This window comes from Argiope bruennichi, chromosome 5 (assembly GCF_947563725.1).
Source record: "Argiope bruennichi chromosome 5, qqArgBrue1.1, whole genome shotgun sequence".
NCBI classification, from domain to species: domain Eukaryota; kingdom Metazoa; phylum Arthropoda; class Arachnida; order Araneae; family Araneidae; genus Argiope; species Argiope bruennichi.
Window position 1 is genome coordinate 44,510,867 of NC_079155.1, and position 26,579 is coordinate 44,537,445.

A 26,579-nucleotide genomic window follows, 5' to 3' on the forward strand; every position below is an offset into this window, starting at 1 on the left:
CATCGCTTTTTTCAACTTTTTTATCCATGGTATTTGCTCCGGCTCGCTTTTGACCAATGTTGTCGTCGATTAAAAATGGATGTATTAGAAGAAAATACGGATGACGTTATGTAGTTATTCAGGCTTTATTTTGTGCAACCGCTTTCAACGGGTTACAGCATTCGAATGTACAAGATCACATTTGTTGTAGGTGGCGCTCTTGCATGCCATGACGTAACATTACACGCAATGACTCAAATATCAAATTTGGTATGCACTTTTGTAACAAATTTTTTCTGTCAATCGGTTGGGAAAAACGCGTCTAAAACACAAATTCGATTTTCGGATACTATTAACGGCATGTTAGTGATTACTCGCCAAATAATTCGCCAACGATATGATGTGATCACACGTCAGATTCCGTAAAAATGCCAAATTCAAGCCAAAGATTAATAATTCGTAACTATTGCACGCCAATGGTATGTAACACAGGTACTTACGTATTAACACCACCGCAGATACAGATTTGGCGGTTTTTAAGTGCCGCCAATCACTTTCAAAATTCAACGCCACCGCAGCTACAGATTAAGCTCTTTATTGGCGCAATATCGCAAAAACCGCAAATCTGTAGCTGCGGTGGCGTTAATGCGTAACAGGAATGCTCTTTATTGGCGCATTAGCGCAAAAACCGCCAAATCTGTAGCTGTTGCGGGAAAGTTTCGGGAGACCACTCCCGCTGCTTTCTAATGGTGTTGAAACGAATATGAAGAGCGTAAATCCGATAGTAAGTAGTAATAAATATCAGCTAAAGAAGAAATTAAAAATCTTAAATTATTAATTAAATTATTTAGGCTATTTTAATTAATTAATAAAATTTCTTTATCTGCATTTGGGCTTATTCTGAACCAAAACTAACTATTGATACAAAAATTAAAAAAAAATTATGGTAAAATAACTCTGAACATATTTTCTTTATATAAAATTTATAAATTAATTTTTGTTAATTTCATAAATAAAATTCAGTTTTGGGAAGTGATGTTTTCCAGGAAATATCGCAGAACAGTGTCAAAATCTCTTAAAAATGTAACTAAAATTAAAAAAAAAAAAAAAATGTTTCGAGATTTATTTGCTCCGAGGTACATTTGGACCAATTTTAGTAGCTGTACGTAACGGTACCTGGCTTGTAGCCCACCAATATACACAGGCGTACATTCTTCACTAGTATCAATAGAGATATTTTAAATTTTTATATACTTTTTTAGTTTTTCTTAAATCCACAAATTATAATTCTGTACATCTCCCATATACTTAGAGTTACGGACTGAATTATTGAAGTACTGTTACTTCATAAATTTTTATTGTCCTAAATTTTGATAAACTAGCATATTATTTGCTGATTAATGAGAGATTCATGGCAATGCAAAATTCGTTTCAAAACATTCTACAAGCCAGATTGTTGGACCTTCAATGCACAGTTAATGTAGATAGATGTTAAAAAAATAAGATTTTTCAACTTTTAATTAGATTTTTAATTAAAAATCAATTAAAATGTCGATATTTCCTCACTAACTTCCGAGTATATTATTTTTTACATTTCTATTACATAAGATTTATTATATTAAAACTCGAAACAAATTTTTCAGTGATGCCATTCTTGTTTTTGTGCAATATTTCTCTAAGTTCAATAAATAAAATAAAAAATTATTTTAAACATATTTTACGAAACATTTTTCAGTGTTTCTGTTATTTCGTATACCTCGTGACGATATTTGTATTTTTTTTTTTTTTTTTTTTTTTTTTGTCGTTCCTATAGTTAAAAATTAAATTTTAACTAAGAATATAAACGAGTCACTTCGCTATCGTATAGCAAAATAGTTAGTAAATCATTATTCAAGGCTCAAAATTTGATCCACACTTTGGGTGTAAATTCCAGAAACAAAATTTAGTTTATTTAACCTGTCATATTTTCGAGCTGTCAGATTTAAATTACACAGAAAAATAAACTAAATCTTAATTCCCAGAAGATTTTTTTTTTTTTTTGACATAAGGAAAATCTGAAAACGATTTCATTAAATTCTCGAGGTCGACTTTTTATTATCATATTATACTCTCTACTCCGTATGCCGTAAGTAAAAAGAATAAAGTAAGTAAAGTAAAAAGAATTTGTTTTCAATAATATTATCAAAGTATTATTTATTTATAGTTCGCTAACGAAAAGTAATTTCAGTTGAACATTGATTGATAAAGCTTCAAACTATTTTTTTAAGTTACGTTAAATAAATAAATAAATAAAATCTGGCTAAAAATATCTGAACAAAATTACAAAGAAACAAGCTGAGAAATTTTTATTTAGAATAAATTATTAGTTTAGAACAATTATAAAAGTCAAATATCATTTGTGAAAAGAAGGTCATTACTAACAATTTATTCTTAAAAAAACACTCGTTGGTTCTTTAATAATGTTGAGACGTAATCAATTTAAACTACTGTACGAGAGAGAAAAGGCAGCCATAATAAAAACAAAACTTGCGAAGTGTTTCTGTAAAAAAAGTGAACATTTCGAGTTTATTTTAAACGCAAGTGAATTTGTTAAATTGATTTTGCATTGCCTTGTTTATATGAAGATAATTCAAAATGTTATATTCCAGTAATTGGTATTTTAAATTGATTATTCTCTCACATTTTAGTCAATGGAACATTAAGAATAATATTATTCTTTAGGAATAGTTTTATATCAAATACCAGCATTATTTTTATCAATCTGAAAAGAATATTGAAAATTCTTTAGTTGAATGTTTTGCTTTTATAAGCTTTTTCACAATGGTTATTCCAAATGGAAATTAGGCGACATTGGCTTTCTTTCTATATACGATTTTTTAAAATGTTTCAAAAATAATTTATTTAAACATATCCTGCTGTATTTATATTTTATTTTTTCAAAAATATCGACATTCTTTATTGATAAGCAAGATAAACAACGAAATTAGATTTAATATTATTTTCAATTTAATATATATATATATATAATATAATATATTATTTTACTTTTTATCTCTTTTTGCTTTTTTTAAAATTTTTTGTTTGTTGGAATTTTGTTCAGTCACTTATCCTTTATACTCCAAAATTGTATGAAGAATTCTTGACTGAAATACAGAAAACTTTGTGCTTCACTTTTCCGATGCATTTTTCTTCCTTATTTTTCAGCTTAAATTTATAAGAATCTATTTAAAATCCTAAGCATTGTAGAATACTGAATCATCGAATTTTATTAAATCACTTAATAATCAAAATTATATGAAGTATTCTTAGTTGAAATACAGAAAACACTTTGCTTTATTTTTCTAATAACAATTTTCTTCCTTATTTTTTTAGCTTAAATTTGTAAGAATTTGTTTACAAACTTGAACACTGCAGAATCGCTGAATTTTATTCAATCACTTATCCCTTATACTCAAAAATTATATAAAGAATTCTTGGCTGAAATACAGAAAACTTTGTGCTTCACTTTTCCGGTAAATTTTTCTTCCTTACTTTTCAGCTTAAATTTATAAGAATCTATTTAAAATCCTAAGCATTGTAGAATACTGAATCATCGAATTTTATTAAATCACTTAATAATCAAAATTATATGAAGTATTCTTAGTTGAAATACAGAAAACACTTTGCTTTATTTTTCTAATAACAATTTTCTTCCTTATTTTTTAGCTTAAATTTGTAACCATTTGTTTACAAACTTGAGCATTGTAGAATTGCTGAATTTTATTCAATCACTTATCTCTTATATTCAAAAATTATATAAAGAATTCTGGACTGAAATACAGAAAACTTTGTGCTTCACTTTTCTGATACATTTTTCTTCCTTGTTTTTTAGTATGAATTTGTAAGAATTTATTTAAAATCACTGAATCATTGAATTTTATTAAATCACTTACCCTTTATACTCCAAAATTATATAAAGAATCCATAGCTGAATTACAGAAAACATTTTGCTTTATTTTACTAATAGCATTTTTCTTTCTTATTTTTAGCGTAAATTTGTAAGAATTTATCTACAAACTTAAGCATTGTAGAATCACTGAATCATTGAATTTTATTTTTTATCACTTATCCCTTATACTCCAAAATTATATAAAGAATTCTTGGCTGAAATACAGGAAACTTTGAACTTTACATTTCTGATAACACTTTTATTTCTCGTTTTATAGCTTAAATTTGCAAAAATTTATTCAAAAAATTAGCCATTTAAAAAAAAAATCACATAATCGTCATTAAATGCGTTACAAAAAAGTCATTCATTACCGATAAATTTATCTCTATCAATATTGCTTTTCATATTGAATCATACAAGTTCATGACCTTTTTCTAATTAAAAAGTTGTAATTATATTTAAGTTCAAAACATATTTCGACTTAATTTAACGCATCTTTAATGACTGCCTTTAATCTTTAAACCTAAACAAATCCAGCAAAAGATTTTTTTCCAACAGTCAGCAGTGGAAAACTGCAACAAAATTCTTCAACATCTCAGCGGATGGAGAGAAAAAAAATGAATGTGATGACAGCCTGGAATGTTTTATTTATAAGGCAAACATGCCAGAGAGTATCCGCGTAGACCAAACAAAGTCCATCAATCTCATAGTGTATATATTTCTAAACAGATGTGTAATATTAATAGGAATGTAACAACACAGTTCTCGTGAGAATGTACTTTCAACTCAAATAGTTGAACTGATTCATTTTATCATCTGCTTTTAGGTACTAAACAAACAAAAAAAATGATTAAGCAGCATTTCAATATTAGTTACAAGCATATAATTAATATTCAAATTTTCCAATCTATTAATAGATGCTTATTTAAACTGTGGGTTTTGTTAAAGTGAAAAGGTTTCTTTGGACTTTGGCCAAAACTTAAAACCACAATTTGGGATATTGGAAGGGATAAAGGTTTTACCCAACATTGAAATGATAAATTTTTAAGACTAAGAAGCAATTAAATATTTAATTATAAAACATTTTCTGAAATCAAAAGAAAAACAGGAAAGTCAAAGAATAATAAATAAAATGTTTTGGTTTTTACCTTACGCGATCTTTTCTTTCAGATTTATTCTTCAACTTAATTCATTAATAGGACTGCCATAATTGTCAAACTTAAATACCGAACGTTTAAAAAAATAAATGTTGGACACTTAAATAAAGCATCAAAAAGTGATTAGCTAATACCTTATTTTATACTTTGATATAAAAATAAACTAAGTTAGAGCAGTCTTATTAAACGAAAGGTGGAATAATAATTTTCTTTTTGTTTAAATATATTTTTCTATAGTTATGAAATTGGGCGCAAGTCATTTTGAAATAATAATGACAAATCAATGTTATTTCAGTAGTCTCGATTGAAAAAGTGTTTCGTTTGATCATTCAGTTAATTGATAGTAAGTTAAAATATGCTCTTCACATCTGCGTTCTATGTAGAAATGGTAAATACTTATTCGCATAATTATCGACTGCGACGATATATTACATGATGATACATACAATTACATTAGTTACATTTAATTTCGGATAAATTGTTTAAATGTCTTAGATATAGCCATGATTCCACAAATTGACAGACTTTAAAATCGATTTATTTTAATTGTCTTACTTAAGTTCTCTCTCTCTCTCTCTCTGTGTGTGTGTGTGTGTGTGTGTGTGTGTGTGTGTGTGTGTGTGTGGATGGATGAATCTTCTCCATGGAGATTAGTTCCTTAACATATATTAACGCTATTAAAAACAAAACCGTTTGGTTCCTCTATCTTCTAAACTTCGTAGTATTGTCATTTCACATTTCCACTTTCCAAAGTACTCATGTGCCAAATTCGGCAGCTGCAAGTCAAACGGTCTGGTCTGTAGAAGGCCAACATACACATACACTCACGCCCACACTGGTTCATCTACCTTTCGCGGTATTGTAATTCTACATTTCCACAATACAAGATATATATGTGTCAAATTTGGTGGACGTAGATCAAACGGTCTGACTAAAAATGTGTGAACACACACATTCATCTTTATTATTAGTAGAGATAATATCTAATCAATATATTTTATTATATTTGTAAAAATCTTCAGCTATTTCTCTTCAGTGTACACAATTTGGTACTTACGTATTAACGCCACCTCAGCTACAGATTTGGCGGTTTTTGCGGTAATGCGCCAATAAAGAGCAATCCTGTTACATATCAACGCCAAATCTGTAGCTGCGGTGGCGTTAATACGTAAGTACCTACAATTTCATAATTGCTTCATTGTTTTGATTTGTATTATTTTCCTTTGATCAATAATCGCAAACTGATTAAATAGAATCTTGTAGTCCTGATATTCTTAGATAGTAAATGGGACAAATAGAAGTATGGGACTGAATACGGATGCACAGTGACAATGTCTAGGTACGGGACATACGGAAATTCAGCAATTCTTCATCAAAGAACTCAGGTCAAAAATGAAGAAAGGAACATACTAGAAGTGCATATCAAGTCCGTAAACATCATTTTCATAGCTAGAAGATAATTAACACTTCTTTGCGTGATGTTTTTCTTTTCCTGTGAAATAAATCAGGGTGATATAATTCATGCTCTAGATTAAAGGAAAAACGTTTTAAAAAATCCTGGTATAAATATATAATATAAAATAATTAATAAACAGTATGATGGAAATATCCATCATCACGCAAAGTTATATATTAAACTCAATATAATTGCTTCAGTGTTCCTCTCTTCTAAATTTCTCTACTCATTACCGCTTTTATTAGCAAAAAAAATTTAAGAAATCGCACGTTTTTTCCAATTATAACAAACAGCAGAATGACAAGTTCAAACTCGCTATAATGATTGTGGCATTTGATTTTTTTTTTTTTTTTTTTGACAGCTACGTTCCTTAATACATAATAGTAGTGAAAAAAGTTGCCAGCAAAAAATAATGTACAGTTCACCTGTTTTGAGTACAATTTTTGGTTCACTAAATGTTATGATGGAAATTTCCATCATCGTGCAAAGAAAGGTTAGCTAAGAATGGATTGCTGACGGTTGCGTTTGGAGTGTCAAAGTATTTGATTGTCCGAAAGGTTGAAAATAAGCACTAAAGTACAATTGGGTGGGAAAATGAATATAAAATAGTCTCTTGTTTTTTGGCGAAACTCACTTGGATCTCTTTATTATAGAAAACCATAGCAATTGAACATCATAATTCCTATGAAAATTATTAATTTTCTTTATATGTAAAATAATGAGATCATTAGTGTCAGTATTAAAGTGACTGGACTTCCGGATTCCTTGGAGGTATATCCCGGTTACTTATTCTTTGACCCAACTTAATGTTTCCAACTTCTACTTCCCCAAATATGTGGAAGTTTTGATTCGAAGCTTAAAAAAATCCGGCGATTTGACCTAACTTAATAAATTTTTTTCATGTGTAAGGAAAGTATGTAAGAAAATAAATCAAATAAAATGAATTTAAAAAATATATATATTGTTCATCGCCTGTAGGATTTACTATTTCTTTATGTGATTCTTTTTCATCTTACGGGAAAAAAAGAAAAAAAAAACATCATTAACAAACTTCAGAAATAAGTCGAATAACTTGATTTACACCCCGACATATAATTTTTATAACTTCAAAGATTTACATTAACATGTATTCGCTCTCATTAATCACTGTCTAAATGAATATTTCCTGCATTTTTATTCCTTTAGTGCGTTCCGTTGCGTCACGTTAGTCGTAAAATATTATCTGAGAGCACCACCTGATATTAATTTCTATCTTTAAATAGGTCATATCCCCCTCCTTCGGTGGGGGAGGGGGTTGCTTACGACACTGCATTAAAACTCTCCTCCCCTGGCGGCGTAATTGCCTTAAAATTCGTTCCTGCGAGCCCAAATCATTAAATTGGAGTAACCCTCCCCCCATCTGCGAAAAAGACGAATCATCTGTCAAGATCGGATCTCTTAACCTATATAATTCGGTGAATCAGTTCATGCAGAAAGGAACCATCTAATCTGATGATAGTAAGAATCTGTTTTATGAGAAAAAAAATGGGTGATGATTCTTCTGATGTACCTAATGATGAATCAGAAGATGAATGATGAAAATTCGAAGTTAGATTTCGACGTATCTCCAAGTTTTAGACCTACCTGAGTTCGAAGAACTTATTTTTGGATAATGTCTGCTTGTCTGTCTGTGAAAAATATAACTAAAAAAAGCCTAGATCTAGACAAATAAAATTTGGTATGTGGTATTAACACTAAATTTATAATTCTATCAAAATTTAAGCAAAATCCACTTAGAGGAAGTCTGTCTGGCCGGATGTTCGAATATAATTTAGTACGATAACTACAAAAGGAAGAGAGCTAGATGGATAAAATTCGAGACACTTTTCAAATTTTAAGCCAAATCTAAGAAAGGATCGACTGTCTGTCGGTCTTTACTTTTAGCAAGATAAAAGCGATAGCTTAAGGATGCAGTGACTTAAATATATCAAATTTGGCATATGATTTTGTGACTACAAGTGTAGTTTTGTATCAAATTTTTGTTACAATCGGTAGGTAAAAACGCATCTAAAAGAAAAATTCGATTTACGGATACCATTAACCGTGCGCCTGGGCTTAATCGCCAAATATCTCGCCAAGGCTGACAGGCTTTATTCAGAAAAAAGCTAAGTTCAATTCAAAAGTTAATATTTCGTAACTATTGTTCGCCAATTCTATGCAAGGTATTTCTCTGAGATAACATCGTTATTGCAGAGTCTGCGAGAAAGTTTATGGGAGACTATTACCCCTAATTTGTTGTTGTTATTGTTTCTCACATACGAAATATGCAAAGAAAAAGTATTGTAATTAATAAAAAAAATCAAATTCGAGATTTCTGACGAAAAATACATTTTTTAAATTTCTACCTGTTTGTCTATAATTCAATATTGCTTCCAATTAAAAGGATGAAATTTGGCAAATGAAATAAACAAATATATATATATTGTCCAGTACTGATTTTTTTCAGTGAGAATGACAATGGTGTATTTAAAAATCTGTCATTTACTATTGTGTAGTTTTAGAGTGCAATGAAGGAATCAGTTTGTGTTTTGGTAAAATGTACCAGCTTTCCCCATGACACATTTGAACCAAAGTGTTAAATAAATATCAGAGCTTGACGTAAGAGTTGTTTGGAAAATTTTATCTTTCTTTTTCGAACATGAAATGGTTAAAAGCAAATCTCAAAAGCCAAAGTTCAACATTTCTAATGTTTATAATAATTTTCCATGCATACTCACACGCTGTAAAGTAAAAAGAAAATAACAATACAAGAAATGGAGAGAGAAAAAAAATCTCAAGCATTTTTTGAAACAAATTATGATGCTAAAGAAGAGATGTGAAATTTTTAGAATCTATATACATTTGCAAGAAAGAAGGAAAATTTGACGATATTAACGATTGGATAGATTTCCATAACTTTTACATTAAAGAATCATTAGTTATCTGAAGGTGGTCAAATACAGATTTGAAAGATAAAAATACTAATTATTATTTGCATGTTCATTCAATTAATCTTTCTTCAAGCGAAGCGCTCTTTTATATAATGTGTAATGCGTACCAGAGGCTATAGTATATCTTCAGAAATTTAGAAAGATGAATTATTTAATAAGAAAAATGCAATTTCATGTTTCTTAACAATGGCAGATTTCCGACTAGGCAGTCGCCTAAGACAGCTAGGCTGACAGGGGGGTCACAAGCAGATTGGTTAATAAGTTTAATAATAATAAAGTAAGTTATAATAATAAATAAGTTTGGTTAAATTGGTTAATAATAAATTGCCAAATAAATGAGTTTATAAAAATACAAATTCTATGATTTATAAAATATGAAGTTGATATTAGCTCTTTATCAAGTAAAACTGTGTCAGGTTCCAATATTGTGTAATAAATTTCACTTAATTAATTATTTATATTAACACATATTTTTATAATATATTAATATAAATAATTATATATAAATCTAATTAATATAAATAATTAAAACTAATAATTATATTAATTTTAATTAGAATATTTATAAAAACTAGTATTTATTTCAATATCATAATGACAAGCATGGATGCCGCACAGTCTGAAGTCATAGTAAATATATAAAAACAAATACATATATTCACAAAGTTAATTGAATAAAAAATATATGAACCTAAAACAAAACATTAACATGTTAAAAATATAGTGAAATATGAAATCAAATTGACCATTTCAATAGAAGTGGGCCCCATAAAGTGCAGAAACTATGACCTGCAAAATATCTAAATCCGTCATTATTTTTTAACCATAATAATTAGCAATGCTGATTCCCTTTTTTTTTAAAAAAGTTTTTTAATTCATTCATATCCGTTGTTTTAACCAAATTAGTCTAATATTCCGAAACAAAGAAGAACTCAAATTGACCGAAATATTCTGGACTTTTTCAAATGAGCCTTTTATGTTTAAATTCGTATAGTAATGAAAAAAAAAAATATTTGTATATTTTGGGTCAGTAACACAGCTAAATTTGACAAACTTTCTTTCAGTCGGTCTCCTAACTTAATTAAACCAAGGTATACCAAAATGATTTTTTGAATTCTATTAAAAGATTTCACTTAAAAATCGGTTCAAGTTAAAGTAACAAAAATATTTTTCATCGTATCTTGCAAATCTTGATTCAAATTTAAAACTATCAATGAAATATTCCAAATACATAGGATGTGTTTTGGAATTTGAACTGAAAATAAAAAATATATAAAATTATACCATCCAACAATCGACGATTTGATATTACTTATTGCTTGAAAATACTTCAGAGAGTTTTTCCAGAATCTCTTATTTCTTTAGAAGAATTTTTATAATTTGAAAACGATAAATAATAACTAATATCTTATTTTTAGAACTATTTTGAATAGAGAAGATTATTTCTAGTGTTAGAATTTTCCAAACAAAATGGTTAAAAATACGGGCTGTCATTTTCATTTTATACATTGTTATTTTCCGCAAAATGCAAAAATAGAATAATGTTGTTTCTAATAAAGGAAAAAAAATTATTAAAAAGAATAGTGAAATAAAATGTAAAGGCAGCTGAAAATTGCATTCAAATTTTTATTATGTCATTTAAAAAAGAAAATAAGTACACATCAAAGAGGACTTATTGAATTGATTTATATTTTTTATTTTATAGTATAAAATATATTATAGTAATATTAAATACATCACTTATAGTAATTTTAAGTACATCAACCCATGTTTGTTTATAAATTTAAAGGCACGGTGTGTGTGTGTGTGTGTGTGTGTGTGTGTGTGTGTGTGTGTGTGTGTGTGTGTGTGTGTGATTTGAATAAAAAAAATGAAGAAATTAAAATTTGTAAGCATTTAAAATTGAAAAAATAGTTAGACTTTATTTTAAACTGGTTACTAGTCATCTTAACAAATTGCAAATGTGACCGGTTTTTAAAAATTAGCAATTTTCTTTCTCAATAATCTTCAACAGTGCTATATTCATAAAAAGTTTCAATTAGCCATCTCAATATTCTGCAAATATGGTCGGCTTTTTAAAATGGGAAATTATCCATTTCAATAATCTGCAATTGATTTGAGTTTCGTAAAAGCTTATGATTAATTATCTCTATATACTATGACGATGCTTTATTTATAAAAACTGGTAATTAGTTATCTCAACATTCTGTAACAACGTTTAATTTGCAAAAATTGGGAATTCACCCTCTAAGTATTCGGCAAAACTGTTCAATTTGAAAAAACTGGCAGTTAGCCATCTCAATATTCGGCAACATTTCTTAGTTTCCAATCTTTCAAATTTTTTCTCTCTGGACATAAGCTAAAAAAATAAATAAATAAATAAATGTAGTCTTTAATCTCGGGCTGGGAGATACCAAACCAGAACAAACAAACAAACAAAAAAAAAAAAAAATCGTGACTTTCCGACTGCGTCAAGCTATCTCATCGTTCTTAACTCATTGACACTAAGATTTGCAAGACACAGAAATAAACAGTTTTAAAGGGATTAAATGAAAAACAAAAAAAGTGTTTACTGAAATAAAGTATAAGTATAGCGAAGTAAAATTTTTCAAGTATCAATTTTTCAACTTGAATTCAAATTTATTCTTCTAAAATAAAAATAAAAACTTGTGAGTTCTGATATTTTCCAATATTTGCTAGTTGAGCGGCAAATAAATTCTTTTTAAGATTCAAAATCGATTAAAGCTCCGTTTTCCTGCATATTTTCTATTTTGGACAATTGAAAAAAATTATTATTTACATATTTAGCTTGAAGACCACATACCAAATTTCTTCCGACAATCTAAAAATGTTTTCTAGCTATCGCGTAGACAAACAAATATAGTCTAAATAATGAATTTTTCTAACTCTAGGATGTCTGAAATATGTAACTTCGTCAGCATCTCGAATTCAATTTTTTTTTTAATGATTGTAATCCTTTTTTTTTTCTTTCACATAATTAAAGTACAAGAAAATAAAAAAGAAAATTCCCCACGGCAAGCCGGAAGGCACAGGTAGATTCCTTTACATCTGAGTTACTATCTGGCAACATAAAGTGTTGATGTTAGAAACAGTCAAAATTATCTAGAAAAATCACTTCTCAGCCCCAAACTTCTAAGATATTGCAATAGTCGAAAAACTTCAAATACAAAAGTTGTTTCTCCTAATGAGGCGCCCATTTGACTAATTGAATTCATTTTCCTATCTTCAACATTAAGAAAGTTATAATGAAATGAAAATTTCAATCCCCCACCATTTCCACTCCCTTTGAGCGCGATGAGCCATTTACGAACTTGTCCGAGATTTTTACAATTCTAAAAACGTATTCTAAGTCAGTCAAGGGGCCTGGTGGTAAGATCTCGGCTTCGGAACCGGAGGTTTCAGGTTCGAGAGCCGATTCCACCGAAGAACCGTCGTGTAAGGGGGTCTGTTGCACGTTAAATCCGTCCTGACCAAACGTCCTCCCGCTGGTGTGTTGTGAAGAGGGGGTGTCAGTTTAGGTGTCGTCCTCGTCATCTGATCGCGATTCAAAATGACGAGGACCGTCCCAAAATAGCCCAAGTGTTGCTTCAAACGGGACGTTAATATGACCAAATCAAACCAAATCTAAGTCATTAAAAATCCAAACAAAATTACTCTAGTTATCCGGTTTACAAGATAACATTATACGCATATAAATAAACTTTTAAACGTAGGGTGGTTTGGGGGGCCCTGATCGGTAAAGAACTGAAGAAATTTTCCCGAAGTCTTTTCATGAGAATCATTGCAATAGGCAATCTTCCTATAGGAATCTACCTGAAAGTGCTTCGTAGGTTCAATGGAAACGTGGAGGTAAGTCCATGCTGTGAGTCTGTTCTGCTGAACCAATCACTAACCACAAACTGTCAGAGCATGCCAATCCATTTGGATCCACTCGGTGTATGGATCCCCAAGTGCAGCCCCTTATCAATACCCAACCGCATTCAGTCGTTATTACCTGCTGAGCTACATAATACCTATCATTCTGAAGTCACAGGGGCGGGGTACTGTTTCTTTTTTTCTGTTCTTTTTATTTCGCGTTTCACTGTTAATTGAATGAGAGAATGGTCATAAAGAAAAAAAAGCTCTCGAAGTTAGCGATTCTAATTGAAAGATGTTTATTTAATCGGGTAAATTATTAGGTTTGGAGGAAAATTCATTCAACTGGTCCGTTAATTGTCCGAACTTAAAATTTCTCAAAAGTAATTGAAGAGAAAATTTTTGACAAAAAAATGTTGATGATATCGCTAAAAGCTCGGAAAATTAATTGCATCATAATGCAAACCATTTTTATTTTTTTCGTATACGAAATATAGAAAAAGTATTGCAATCGTTAAAAAATTCGAATTCGAGATTTTGACGAATCTTCACGATTCAAACCTTCTTGATTTCTAAAAAAATACATTTTTGACATTATTTTTGTCTTTCTGTTTTTGACCATGATATCTCAAAATCACTTTGAGCTAGAAATATCTCAAAATGACTTTGAGCTAGAAATATCTCAAAATCATTTTGAACTAAACGGAGGAAATTTGGTATATAAACTTTACACCAAATTTGCAAATCTTTATCAAACTTCGAATGCGGTTACATTTAGAAGTCTGCCTCGTTGTTCGAATACAAAGCGAGTTTAATAACTACAAAACATTAGAGAGATAAAATTTGGTACTTAGGTTTATCATCCAAAAATTTTGAAAAGAATTTTGAACTCAAACATTTGATCGATCGTTGGTCCATATAGTAAATTCAATAACTTGCAAACGTTTTATAAACTTTTAAAAATTTATTAGCCCGCGATTTTATCCTGCAAAAATGGAAACTCAGCCAACGTGGAAGGATTAATGTTTTCTTCGATTGCTAGGGAAGAATTAGTAAAGTTTAAGGGAAGGTTCTTAAAAACTTTTTTTTATCATTCATTCAAACCTTTAAAAAACAAAACGAGCTTGCGATAACACTTTATGCTATCTAATTCTTATAAATAAGATAAAAAAAATCAACTGGAATATCTTTTTGATATGTAATGAAAGTAAAAACTAGAATCTACTTTCTGTCAACTCAGAATATTTATACTTTAGTCATTCTTTCCTTACATATGATAATGGAAAAAGTAATACGCTTACTGTTGTAAATCAGAATAATTATAAAATTGCAAATTTACACACTATGGTGGAGATACTCAATGTAATGACATCAATTCTTCCATACACAATTACATGCGTCGTTTTGCAGAATTTTGTACATTTAAATCCACAATAAATCCAAAAAAAAAACATCTAATTTATAAAACAATGTTGATTTAGATACATGCGGATAAGCGACGAAAGGTGGATTAGCGGATACAGATACTAAGGGTGAAGGGTAGATTTAATAATTCTGTAGCCCTCTGTAGTGCATATTACGAGAATCCTATTTCAATAAACTTTAAAAGTTACAATTTTTGTATAACTTTTAAATTTAACATAACATATTTTAATTTATTACATATGCCAATTATTCATTTTAAGTTTGTTTGTTTTAGAAGCTTTATAAAAATGTTTACTTTATTTATTTTTATGAATATTTATAACAATATGGCCTCTACGTTTGTACATAATATTATTCAAGTAGTCATTCTGTATTTAGAAATACTATAATAAATAAATAAATGTAATAAAACAGATAGAAATCTAACCAACATGAAGAATGATAATATTAACTTTAAATTTAAAAATTCATAGAATTCGAAATTTCTGTAAATTTGCTTACTTAACAAATTGACTAATAGCATTTTTTTAATCGATCAGTCAGCAATCTCTTTTAATTTAGTGACCCTAGGCAGCTGCCTAAAATCCAGGACTATATTGCGTGTCATTTTTAGATACAGTCATGGGAACAAAAGAGAATTAATATTACTCTCAAATTTTAAAATTCAGGGAATTCTAAATTTCTGTAAATTTATTTACCTAGCAACCTGGCTAATAGCATTATTTAATCGCTCTGTCGGTGCAATCTCCTTCAATCTAGGGACTCTAGTCAAGCTGCCTAGAATTCAGGCAGCTGTGACCTAAAATCCAGCTTAAGGTCCAGAACTAAACTGCAATTCATTCTTAGGTGCCGTCTTTGGAGGTAAAATCTTTATGTTGTTTTTAAGTCGCAAAACCTTCATGTCGTCGAAATTTAGAAAAGAGTGTTACTTAACTGAAAAATATTTGATAGCGTTATACATCGAATTCAATAATGATTGGAAACTTCAAAAATCGCACAAACACAAATTTTGTTTTTAAATTTTAATAAAGATACAGATACCAAATAAATTCTCTGAATTTGTTTAAATTGTAACTTTAAATCCTCTATTCATAAAAATGAATATATTCTGTAATTTTGTTGTATAAAATTTTCATGCGTCTTAAAAGAATCTAATGTACGTTTTTAAACACTGTTTTGACTATTAAAGATGATTACATTTTTAATCAAGCACAATGAAAATATTACTTCAACAGAATTAGAAATTTCAATTGTATAGTTAGTTCTATTACATGACAGAATGCGAAGAACCTTCTGAATGGGCAACACTGAAACATGAGTCGGAAATCCATTTAATGATCTGAAATCTTTGCCATTAGATGGCAGCACTATTGTTATTTTAAACACTTGTAATTAACTCTTATATATACACTCGTTTCTATATGGATTAATTTGTCTTTCAACAGTCTCGTTTTAAAAATAAAAAATAAAAGCTTAAAATAATCTTGGTAACAAAGTTAAAAGCAATTAGATTTAATTATTTTTATGTTAAGTTAGCAAGTAATACTGATAATATAAACATGCATAGAGTAACGAATGTTTCGAATTTTCGGAAATGATTATACAATATTTTTTTATTTCACTATGTGGAAAAAAAAATTCTTTTGTGTCAGCATTTTTGTATGATTGTTAACGTCCGAAAATATTTTTTTGCTAGAATTGGAATGATTCTGACAAACGAAATTAATATTTTTTTCATGAAAAACGATAAAAATGCAGATTGCCAATACTCTGCACCTTCCCAAACTTATATAATCAGACATCTTTTAACAAATACCTCTCATACTGAAGAAAACGAAATGAAAAAAAAAAAAAAAACTTTTTTAACGAGCGATACTTTGCAAAGCGAGTGACGCGGAGACATCATGAAGTCATATGTAGAACTGGCCTGTATCTCAAGTGTCAATTTGAGTTGTATATGTTGTATACTTAACCCTATGGCTGCATCATTCTCTAAAATCGCTATTTAGATGCGATGTTTGCAAATAAGTTCAAATATTTTTCAAAGAAAGTGAACTGATACTATATGTTACGCGATAATTATATAATAAAAAATCTGTAATCGTAAAAATAAACACTCTAAACTGAGAAAAACGCGGGATGCAACAGAAAATGGACTGATAACCAACCTGCGGAAATCGCGGAATACGCAGCTGGTGGGTTAATTGGAAGAGAATCTTTCTTTCCGCATGGAAGAAACTTAAGCTGGATATCATTGTCGAACGCGACTCCGAATTTTGTTAGCAACTGAAATCTTTATCGATGAGATTATGTTTCTGGCTTGGCCAAGATAATAAGATAGTAGTTGGATAACAAGGACCTCGATGAGCTGATGGAAGAACATAACCAGAATTACCGAAGACCTTATGGAGCTATATTCTGTGCTACAGCAAAAGGTTTCGGATAAGATTTGACTCAGGTGAGGGCGTAATAATGGCCTCAGAAAAATAACAACTTTATAGTTAAATAAGGGAGATGTTGAAAGAACTCTAGTGTGATGCAATAAGAAATTATTGAATCGTACTTTGGAAATCATTGTCGTAATCAGACAATAATCATGCGCGTTACAAATTCATTTAACGCTAATGCCGTCTTATTTTTCGGCAAATTTTGAAGCACAATTAAAGACAATGTCTTTAGAAATCTTTCTCCCTAACCAGGGGGACTGGTCTCCCCAAAACTTTCTCGCATACTCTCTAATAAATTTGCCATGCCAGAGAACGTCTTGCATGGCACTGGCGTACAATAGTTCCGAAATATTAACCTTTGGCTTGCATTTAGCATTTTTACTGGATCTATCGAGTCATCCTTGGCAAATTATTTGGCGATGAATCCCTGGCATGAATTATAGTATCCGAAAATCAAATTCGTATTTTAGACGCGATTTTTTTAACTAACGATTTTATTAGTTGAAACAAAATTTGACCCAAAACTGCACTTATAGTCACAAAATCCCATATCAAATTTGATATATTTAATCCTGTGCGTTTTTTGAGTTATAGCGTTTACATGTTTCTGAAAGTACAGACTGATAGACAGTCAACTCGTTGTTGAATTTGGCTCAAAAGTTGAGAGATGTATACATTATAAATGCACCCCGTGGGGGGGGGGCACCTCGAATTGAGGATGAGATGCTACCGGCATGGTGGATGGATCTCGCCACCCTGGAGGGTACACTAATAGGTGGGGGATCTGACTCCTCCCATCGATGATGGGACATACTTCCTTCGGGGAGGGTTGTACCGTGGCCGGTGACGGCCCTTAGGACTCAACCACAGTTCCCGCCAATGTTGTTGTTGCGGCGGTCCGGTCATTCAGTTTTTATGGTTTAAATCCGTGTGCCTTCGTGGCGGGTCGGAGAGTCAGATGGCTGACTTATACATTATAAATGTTAAATCTGTGTACCGAAAATTATCTATCTAGCTCTCTTCGCTTTGTTTTATCGCGTTAACTTATTTTCGAACAGCCGTGCAAATGTACATCCTCTGCCCAAATTTTACTCAAAATTTAATAGAAATCTGCAAATTTGGTGTAAAAACCATATACCAAATTTAATCCGTCTAGCTCAAAGCTTTTTTGAGTTTTCTTTATCACAGACAGACAGACAGATGAACATTTTCCAAAAATGTGTTTTTCCAACTCAGGGAGATCTAAAACGTAAAAATTTGTCAAAATCCAAATTTTTTGGAGATTATTATACTTTTTCTATACTACATGTACGAGACAGTAAAAAAAGCATGCATGATAAAGAATAAACTGCATAATAATAAATGTTTGAATATTTTTGTCGAAATGGGGGCCATTTTCCTAATTTACATGGGTTCTTATGGAAAACATTGTTTCTATTAACAATTCTTCAATTCTCTCTTCTTGTGTTTTGTATTACAGGTAAGATGTCTTGATATTAGAGATATATACAGCCCATCATGTGCTATTTTGAGAAACTGAATTCAGCATAACACATCTTCTGGTTTAGTTGTCACCTATTTGAGCTGGACCATGCCCATCAGCTTTCGTTCCTTCTTCTGCAATTAAACAAAAATTAAATATAAAATCCTATAGTATAATAGAATAGTACAAGAGAAATTTTTCAATTATATGTATCCACATTTTCTGATAGGAAATTATAACAATTTATATAATTTATGAACTTTTAATTATATTTTTTGTTTGTAATTTCATAAAAGAAATTAATTATGATCACTATTAATCAATCATGAGTTTACTTAGACAAGGTAAGTAAGTTTGCTGCTGAATTCCATCATGACATTGATTGAAAATTATTAATAATGATAAAGAGAGCAATAACTATACAGGATATAAACTCTCAATAATACAGCTGATATCAGACTAGAGGATTGCCGGATGAGTCGTCCTTCATTTAAAGAAATTTATTTGCGATAAAAATTATACATTTTCATTGCAAATTCAATATTTATTGCCCAAAATATTACAAAATATACTAAATTATGTTATATCTAATAAATATTGGAAAATGTCATTCAAAAATCCTATTTATTACGTTGCTTACTTGAAATCCAGTTGTAATACTTTTTTTTCCTTTAATCCTTCTGAAAACAACTATTTGTTCAAAGTAATGTATTATCAAAATGGCACATCACTGATTGCCCATTACATAATGATACTCAGTAAAGACAATTATTAGAGTTATGTTTCGGCAATGACTGTGATATTTCTTGTTGCATTCATTATGGCATTTCTTATCTAAAATAGAAACCCCCGGGGAGGGGGGGCACCTCGAAATGAGGATGAGATGCTTCCGGCATGGTGGTTGGATCTCGCCACCCTGGAGGGTACACTAATAGATGGGGGATCTGACTCCTCCCATCGATGACGGGACGTACTTCCTTTGGGGAGGGTTGTACCGTGGCCGGTGGCGGCCCTTAGGACTCAACCACAGTACCCGCCAATGTTGCTGTTGCGGCGATCCAGTCATTCAGTTTTTATGGTTTAAATCCGTGTGCCTTCGTCGCGGGTCGGAGAGTTAGATGGCTGACTTATCTAAAATAAAAATTTTCATCTTTTGGTGCATATATTATAGAAGAGATTATCTTTCTAAGGCAGGCTAGATGCTTTATAATGCTTTCACTTCAAATTAACAGATTTTGAACACTCAGCTGGAGAAATCAAATGCATTTGTTAACTTTTTTTTCAATACCTGTGTTATGTATTATGTACTATGATTTTATTAACTTTTTTTTGTCTTATTTTTTTACCATCTTTCTAAAAGAAATTAATTTTTATTTATTAATGAGCTTTATACCTATATTGTCTGTTTTCAGTTATTTTTTAGAAGTATAATAATGCATAAGAAATGAACTGAACCGAACCGAACTGACAAAATTACAAATTATTCAGCAACCAAGTACCATTTGATTTAATTTTCTGTTTGTCATCATATTTAATAGATTCGCAGTCCAATATAGTCTCTAAAATATGAACTTTTTCTAGCGATAATTCGTTAAATGTTCGTTAAATCTACAAATTTTTATTAAATCTCTACAAAACGAAAAATGAATATTTCTTGAGCAAAATTTTGATTTCTGCCTCATCCAAAATGGAGTTCGTTAGACCAACATTTTAACGCTTGGCTACGAAACCGTAACTTAATCTTAAATCTAACCAATCATTTCGACTATGGAGGTTAAGGACAGTCATCAATTTTTTTCTCATACACTGGTCTATGATACATCATCTTCTAAAGTACATCAGGATTTAAAGTAAACTAATTATTATACTCTATAACATCTGGATCCTGTTCGGTATATTTAAGTTGGATCGACACAATCAAGTTGAGTATTTTTCGATTCAATTCGGTTCGAACCCGAAAGAATGGAGAATTCAAATTGAGAATCAAAGGAAATAAAATTACCTCTGGCACCAGTCTTGGAAATTGTTGCTTATTTATTCATTTTTAAAGTCAACAATTGACGAGGGAAACAGGGATGGGATCAAATAATAAATACTGAATGCTGGGTTCTGTTGACCTTTCCTACACCAAATAAGTCTTTAATATACATGAAGCATTGTGAAGTAGCCAGTTGCTTTAAATACTGAAGGGGGGAGGGGAGGGGAGATGGTTGAATCAAATGTCGGAGAGGCATGAAAACTTCTGTTTGCTCGGCTAATCTGAGGTATCTAGCCACTAACGGTTGTACTTCTTGTGTACAGCCGACCACCCCGCCACCATTGAACAAAACAATATCGACAGCACTGCCCTATATCGGGAAATTTGAAATATTTAAATGAATTACTTGTTGGAAGCGGTGTTAAATACTAACATAAGGTGGTTTTATTCCATGTATTGCAAAAGTTGGAGAGAAAATTCTTCGAAGAATATTTTTTTAATTGCATTATTTTGTTAATCTTTTAACTTGTAATTTTTTGGTTATTTTTTTTTAATGAAATAGTTATTTAAAAAAAATGAAGCATATCATTCCAAATCGGGAGGAATCTCGGACAAAGAACCAAAGGCCAAGAGTCACCTGGTTAGCTCGGGGCATCTAGTTACTCTAACCTATTACGCCGTTCTGTTCTTGCGTTGCTTTAACATATGACATCATTACATGCGAAGCACATTAACTTTTAGTCAATTAAAATCTTTATAATCAGAAGGTCATTGTCCTGCGAAATTAACTTGAACCCATAGTCCCTGATCCTTGAACAGTAACCGTTCCACAACAAGTATTCAGTCTACCACGCCGACATGCCATCAAAATTTAATAGCTCCCACCTCTAACTCCACCGCTTGTATCCTATCGACCACACTTATAATTATGCTCCTTTCTCGGGGCCCCTTGGACTTTTATAGTACCGTTTCCATTACTACGTCGAACTCTGAGGGCTGTACAAAAAAATCGTGAAACGTGATCGCTTACCACCTCTGGTGCCAACCCTGGCGTGTCAAGTCACTTCACGTAAAATCGCGTAATATCCTGGATTATCTCACACCCCCAGAAGAGGGGGTCAGTCGTCTTTGTTCTGGCCCCGCCAACCGTGTGGAGGGACCTAGATGATTGTTTTCGATTTTGGTAGGTGACCCTCATTCAATACACGGCGGCACTAAAGCGGGTTGGTGATGGCAATCGAAATGTCGTTGGGGTACTTGGGTTTACCGATAAAAATATATATTTTTTTGTGGATAATTATTTTTTTAAAAATTGCGCGAGATACTTGATGGTGGGAACGGAGGATAAGTAGTACAATTTGCTCAGTAATGGAATCCGTCACAAAATCGAACTTTCGATGTGCGACCAATGGTTTAACCAATGGCTAAAACGTAATTTACAGCAATATAATTTGTTTACTAAAGATTTTTAAGCTTTAGAAATTAAATTTAGGATAAATACAACCTTGTGAATAGCTCTAAGAATGACGTGGTTTGTTGACGTATATTTGTATTTGTAAGAAAATGATAAAAAATAACATTTTAGAATAAACCATTGAATCCTTTGCTTCGTAAATATTCAGAGAATTAAAGTCAGTGAATTCTGAAGTTCAATTAATGTTAATAAACAGATTTTTGGTGTCCTCCGTTTGGCCTATCAGCAAGATTAAAAGGTGTCATTAGTAAATAATGATTTGATTTATAAGAGAGCAATATTTTTCTTTATTTTTTTATTGTTAACGCTGTACAGAATAAAAGAAATAATTGAAATAATTCATCGACGAATAATAAAATAAAATATACATATATGTAATGATATTTTAACTCTAATTTCAATTTAATTAATTTTCAAGATTTTATCTTAATTTAGCCCATAGTAACTTCATTCTAAAATATTCTCTTGTTTCGTGATCCAATTCCACTATCTCTACTTAATTAATTCAAGAGAAGCTTTCTTAAATTGTTGAATCAGCTAAAATCTAACTTTCCCACACTGCGCGTGAAGAGATAAAATACCGCTGATCAGGAAAATTCTTTTTTAAAATCTCCCTGTGTTTCCCCTACCTTATCAACGCGTGTAACGAAAATCCCTATCGAAATCTCATAATACATTAGCACTGTAAAGAAATATTTTCCCTATCAAAATCATAGGTTATATAAGACCAGGGATAAAATGTTCAAGAGCTTTTTACTCATTCCTTTTCTGTGTCGTTCTGTGTGCTCATCGCTTGTACATATGCTTGCTTCCTCAAAATGAAATAAAACGACGTCACGAAATTAAAAGTATCTTCACTGTCTTCAAACTGCATTCTGCTTCACAACAAATAATGTTACATATACATAAATTTTTAGCATTCTGTTTATTGAATTGATTTCAGATTATTTATTTGTAGAATAAGTTTGGTAAAAGTAAATTAAGTGCTTCTATTTGACATATCTGTTTTTGTTGACCAATCAATTTTGAGATGACAAAAAAACAAAACAAAAAAAAAAAAACAAGCATTTCTGTACGTATTATGTCAGAATATTTGTCAGTTTCTCCTTAATCGAAGTTAGATATGAAGTTCGTAAGATCAATATTCTATAATTTATGTTCAAATTAATTATTTTTAGCATTCCATCATGAATCTATCAAGGCTATTAGAAAAGTTAAGGCTATTAGAAAAGAACTTATAAAGAATGGCTAATAATAATAGCCGAAATATAGTAAAACTTAATGGTGAATTTACATCTAGACAGATGAGGCAGTTAGATTAAAAAGGGTTGCAGACAGATCGATTAAAAAATATCATTAGCCTATGGCCGAATAAAAGAATTTAGTAAAATTACAAATTCTATTAATTATAATACATTAGGATAATATTAATACTTTGTCATATATAATTAGTCCAATAACTATCTTTTTCATCCTGTTTATTCATTTATTACAACATTTAGAAACACGAAATATTTGCTTAAATAATACTGCATATAAGTCGTCATAAATGAATGAATAAACACATAGAAAGAAACAATAAATAAATAAAATAAATGAAACAAAGCTAATTAAATAAATCAGCAATATGTTGATTAAATTATAAGTATGGCAAAATGTTTAAATGAATTGAAATGTGCAAAAAGTTTAAATCCGCCGCTGATAAAAATCTAAATGTTATTATAAGCTATACATGATCTAATCATTGTCTCATAGCTAATTTCTAAACTGCTAGATATAGCCACAGGGCCGGATTAAGTGCTTTGAGGGTCCTTAGATAATGCAAGGCTCGAAAGGCCCCTTTTCTCTTATTTATGTAAACCGTTCTATGTAGCAAATTATGTTAATCTATCAAAACAATTAATCGCCGTTCGAAAAAATTGATTCCAAAATTTCTTACTAAAAGAAATTCAAGATTCAAATTCAAAATAACTTTAAATAAAATAGAAAAAAAAAAAACTTTGTGCACAGTTTGAATTTATATATGTATAACGCTAACATATGTGGCACAGAAATCTTTCTTATTACTTACTGCTGAATGGCAACAATCAAGTATAAACAAATCTCTACGCGAACTATTCAGATTGCTTCGTTGAATTCTTTTATAGCTGCATTTAATTTAAGGCTTCGCTAAATAATGGGCCTACAAAATACTTTTAGAAATTCTATGAAGAGGGCGCGTTTAAAATTTTATTCAGTCAGAAGAAACAAGCTGTAAAAGAAATCAAGAAATAGGTGTCAAATAGAAAGTTTAATAAAAAGCGAAAATAGGCCTAACTGTCCCCAAATAGGTAATTGTTAAGACTTAATTATGGAAATGAATGATAATATCTCCCAAAACTATTATCTAACAAAAATAATTTTTGTATTATTTCAAAATTGAAGGAAAAAAAAGATTACATTTTAATAATAAAAATTTCGTTTCAGTACATTTAAAAAAAATTTATTTTTAATAAAATTAAAAAAATTAATTGGATATTCAATCTATACAATTTTTTTACTGTTGCGATGCAATTCAAACTAATTTCATTTACTCATCGTCTTTTCTTAGTCTTGATCGTATCAAGTCTTTTCATTGCGTTAAATAATAATCGCGTGTATTTGCCAATGTTTAAATCAAAATATAAAGCTGGTTTCTTCGGATATTAACTCCGAAAATAATAGTCTCTTCATTTCCGCTTTTATTTTGTAGTATGTACACCATGTATATATGTAATGTTATTTTTAAATCTAAGTTAAATCTTAATTAATTTCCTAATTTTTAACTTAATTTAACCCATATTAACTTCATTCTAAATTCTTTTATTACCTGATCCAATTCTTACTTTTTTATTTCATTCATGCGCCGTGTAAAATTACTAAATCAACATTTTCCCTCTCTCCGAGTGAAGGGATAAAAATCTTTAATGCTTGTAGCATTCTTTTAAAGATACCTAAAATTCCATTGCCTAAATCCACACGTGCCAAAGAATTCCCTATCAGAATCTCATAGCATAAAATCACTGAAGAAAAATATTTCGATCTCTTTCGCTCTTGTATCGCGGTGTAAACGGACGTCAGCTTATCGTCGCTTTTTTGTACATAAATTATGCCTCCCTGGATGGAATAAATCGAAGTTTAAAAATTCAAAAGTGTCTCCTCTTCAGCCACTCAGCTGTTTAAAATATGTTTTACATTGTCTGTGTGTGTAGTTACAGCTTTTAAAACAATACAGTTTTAATGTCTTAATACGATGTTCTAAAAATAAGTCGTTGAGGGAATAAACAATAAGCTATGCATAAAAGATTAAAATAGTATTCCCAGCGAAACAGCTAACAATCAAAGAAGGATATTTTATACATACAAAGATTACTTGATGTGTCGTAATGTAGTTTGTAGAATATTCGTAATATTCTACATACTAAGAGATTATTACTGACAATGATTATGCATATGCCACAAATACAGTACAATCTATGCTTTATCATTAATCTCGTTTAGATACGTCCTTCTTTTATCACTCCCAATATCATCTTTTATCTTTTCTTGACATTCAGTGAGCGATCCATACTATAAACTCTTTTTCTTGACAAAAAAAGTAAATAAATAAAACTAATTTTTTTACACTTTATTTGAAGCATAGTTATCACAGAAAATATACGGCATTCGAAGTCAGGGTTAACCATTTCCATACAATATCGTCCTGCCCTGTAAACATGTGGGAGTTGGGGGAGGACGCTCAACACGTTGGTATGTGCTTTCGCGTGAGATAAGATATCGGTGGGAGAAATCCTATTCCGCCCTCAGCTGAAGGAAGTCTGGATTATCATAAATCATTCTATGTTTGTTTATTTTGGTTGGGAGCTCTAGGATTCAACCCTCGCCAATAAAACCTGCTCTAGAGATGAAAAATGATGATGAGTACATGTACTATAAAAGTCAACGCCGTACACGATAAAATGGTATAATTTTTTATATATGCTTACAGACAAAAGCGGATTGTCTGTAAGCCTATTGGTTCTAAGCAAGCTAGGAAGCTGCCTGGAATGCGGGATTGAGGGAGGCAGCAAGCATATCTTTGGAAAAGTTTATTAACCTGGTACTCAGATAAACAAATCTGTATAATATACAAATTATTTGAATTATAAAATATTAGGGATTAGAATATATGCCCGCAATGAATTACACCATTGACTGCTGTGTCACTCACATTCGCATGACAGCAAGTCAAGTTGTCAGTCACTGTAGAAGCTAATGCAAGCAGAACAAGCCTATGTTTAGTTTATATCTCCTTGTTTTAACACTTTGCTGAGCGAATCGCCTGTAAAACTTGCATACTATATAATTAGATATTTTCTTCTCTTCTACAATGAAAAGAGAGCAAATAAG

At 30.6% G+C, this 26,579-nt stretch overlaps 1 long non-coding RNA gene across 1 annotated transcript in view; it reads right to left on the reverse strand.

Annotated features, from left to right (window-relative positions):
- Positions 1–18,593: 18,593 nt before the first annotated feature.
- Positions 18,594–26,579, reverse strand: part of LOC129969499 (uncharacterized) — a 67,635-nt gene continuing 59,649 nt past the window's right edge. Inside the window, exon 2 of the long non-coding RNA XR_008784523.1 lies at positions 18,594–18,854. This is a non-coding gene — a long non-coding RNA (uncharacterized LOC129969499). The remainder of the gene's footprint in view (positions 18,855–26,579) is intronic.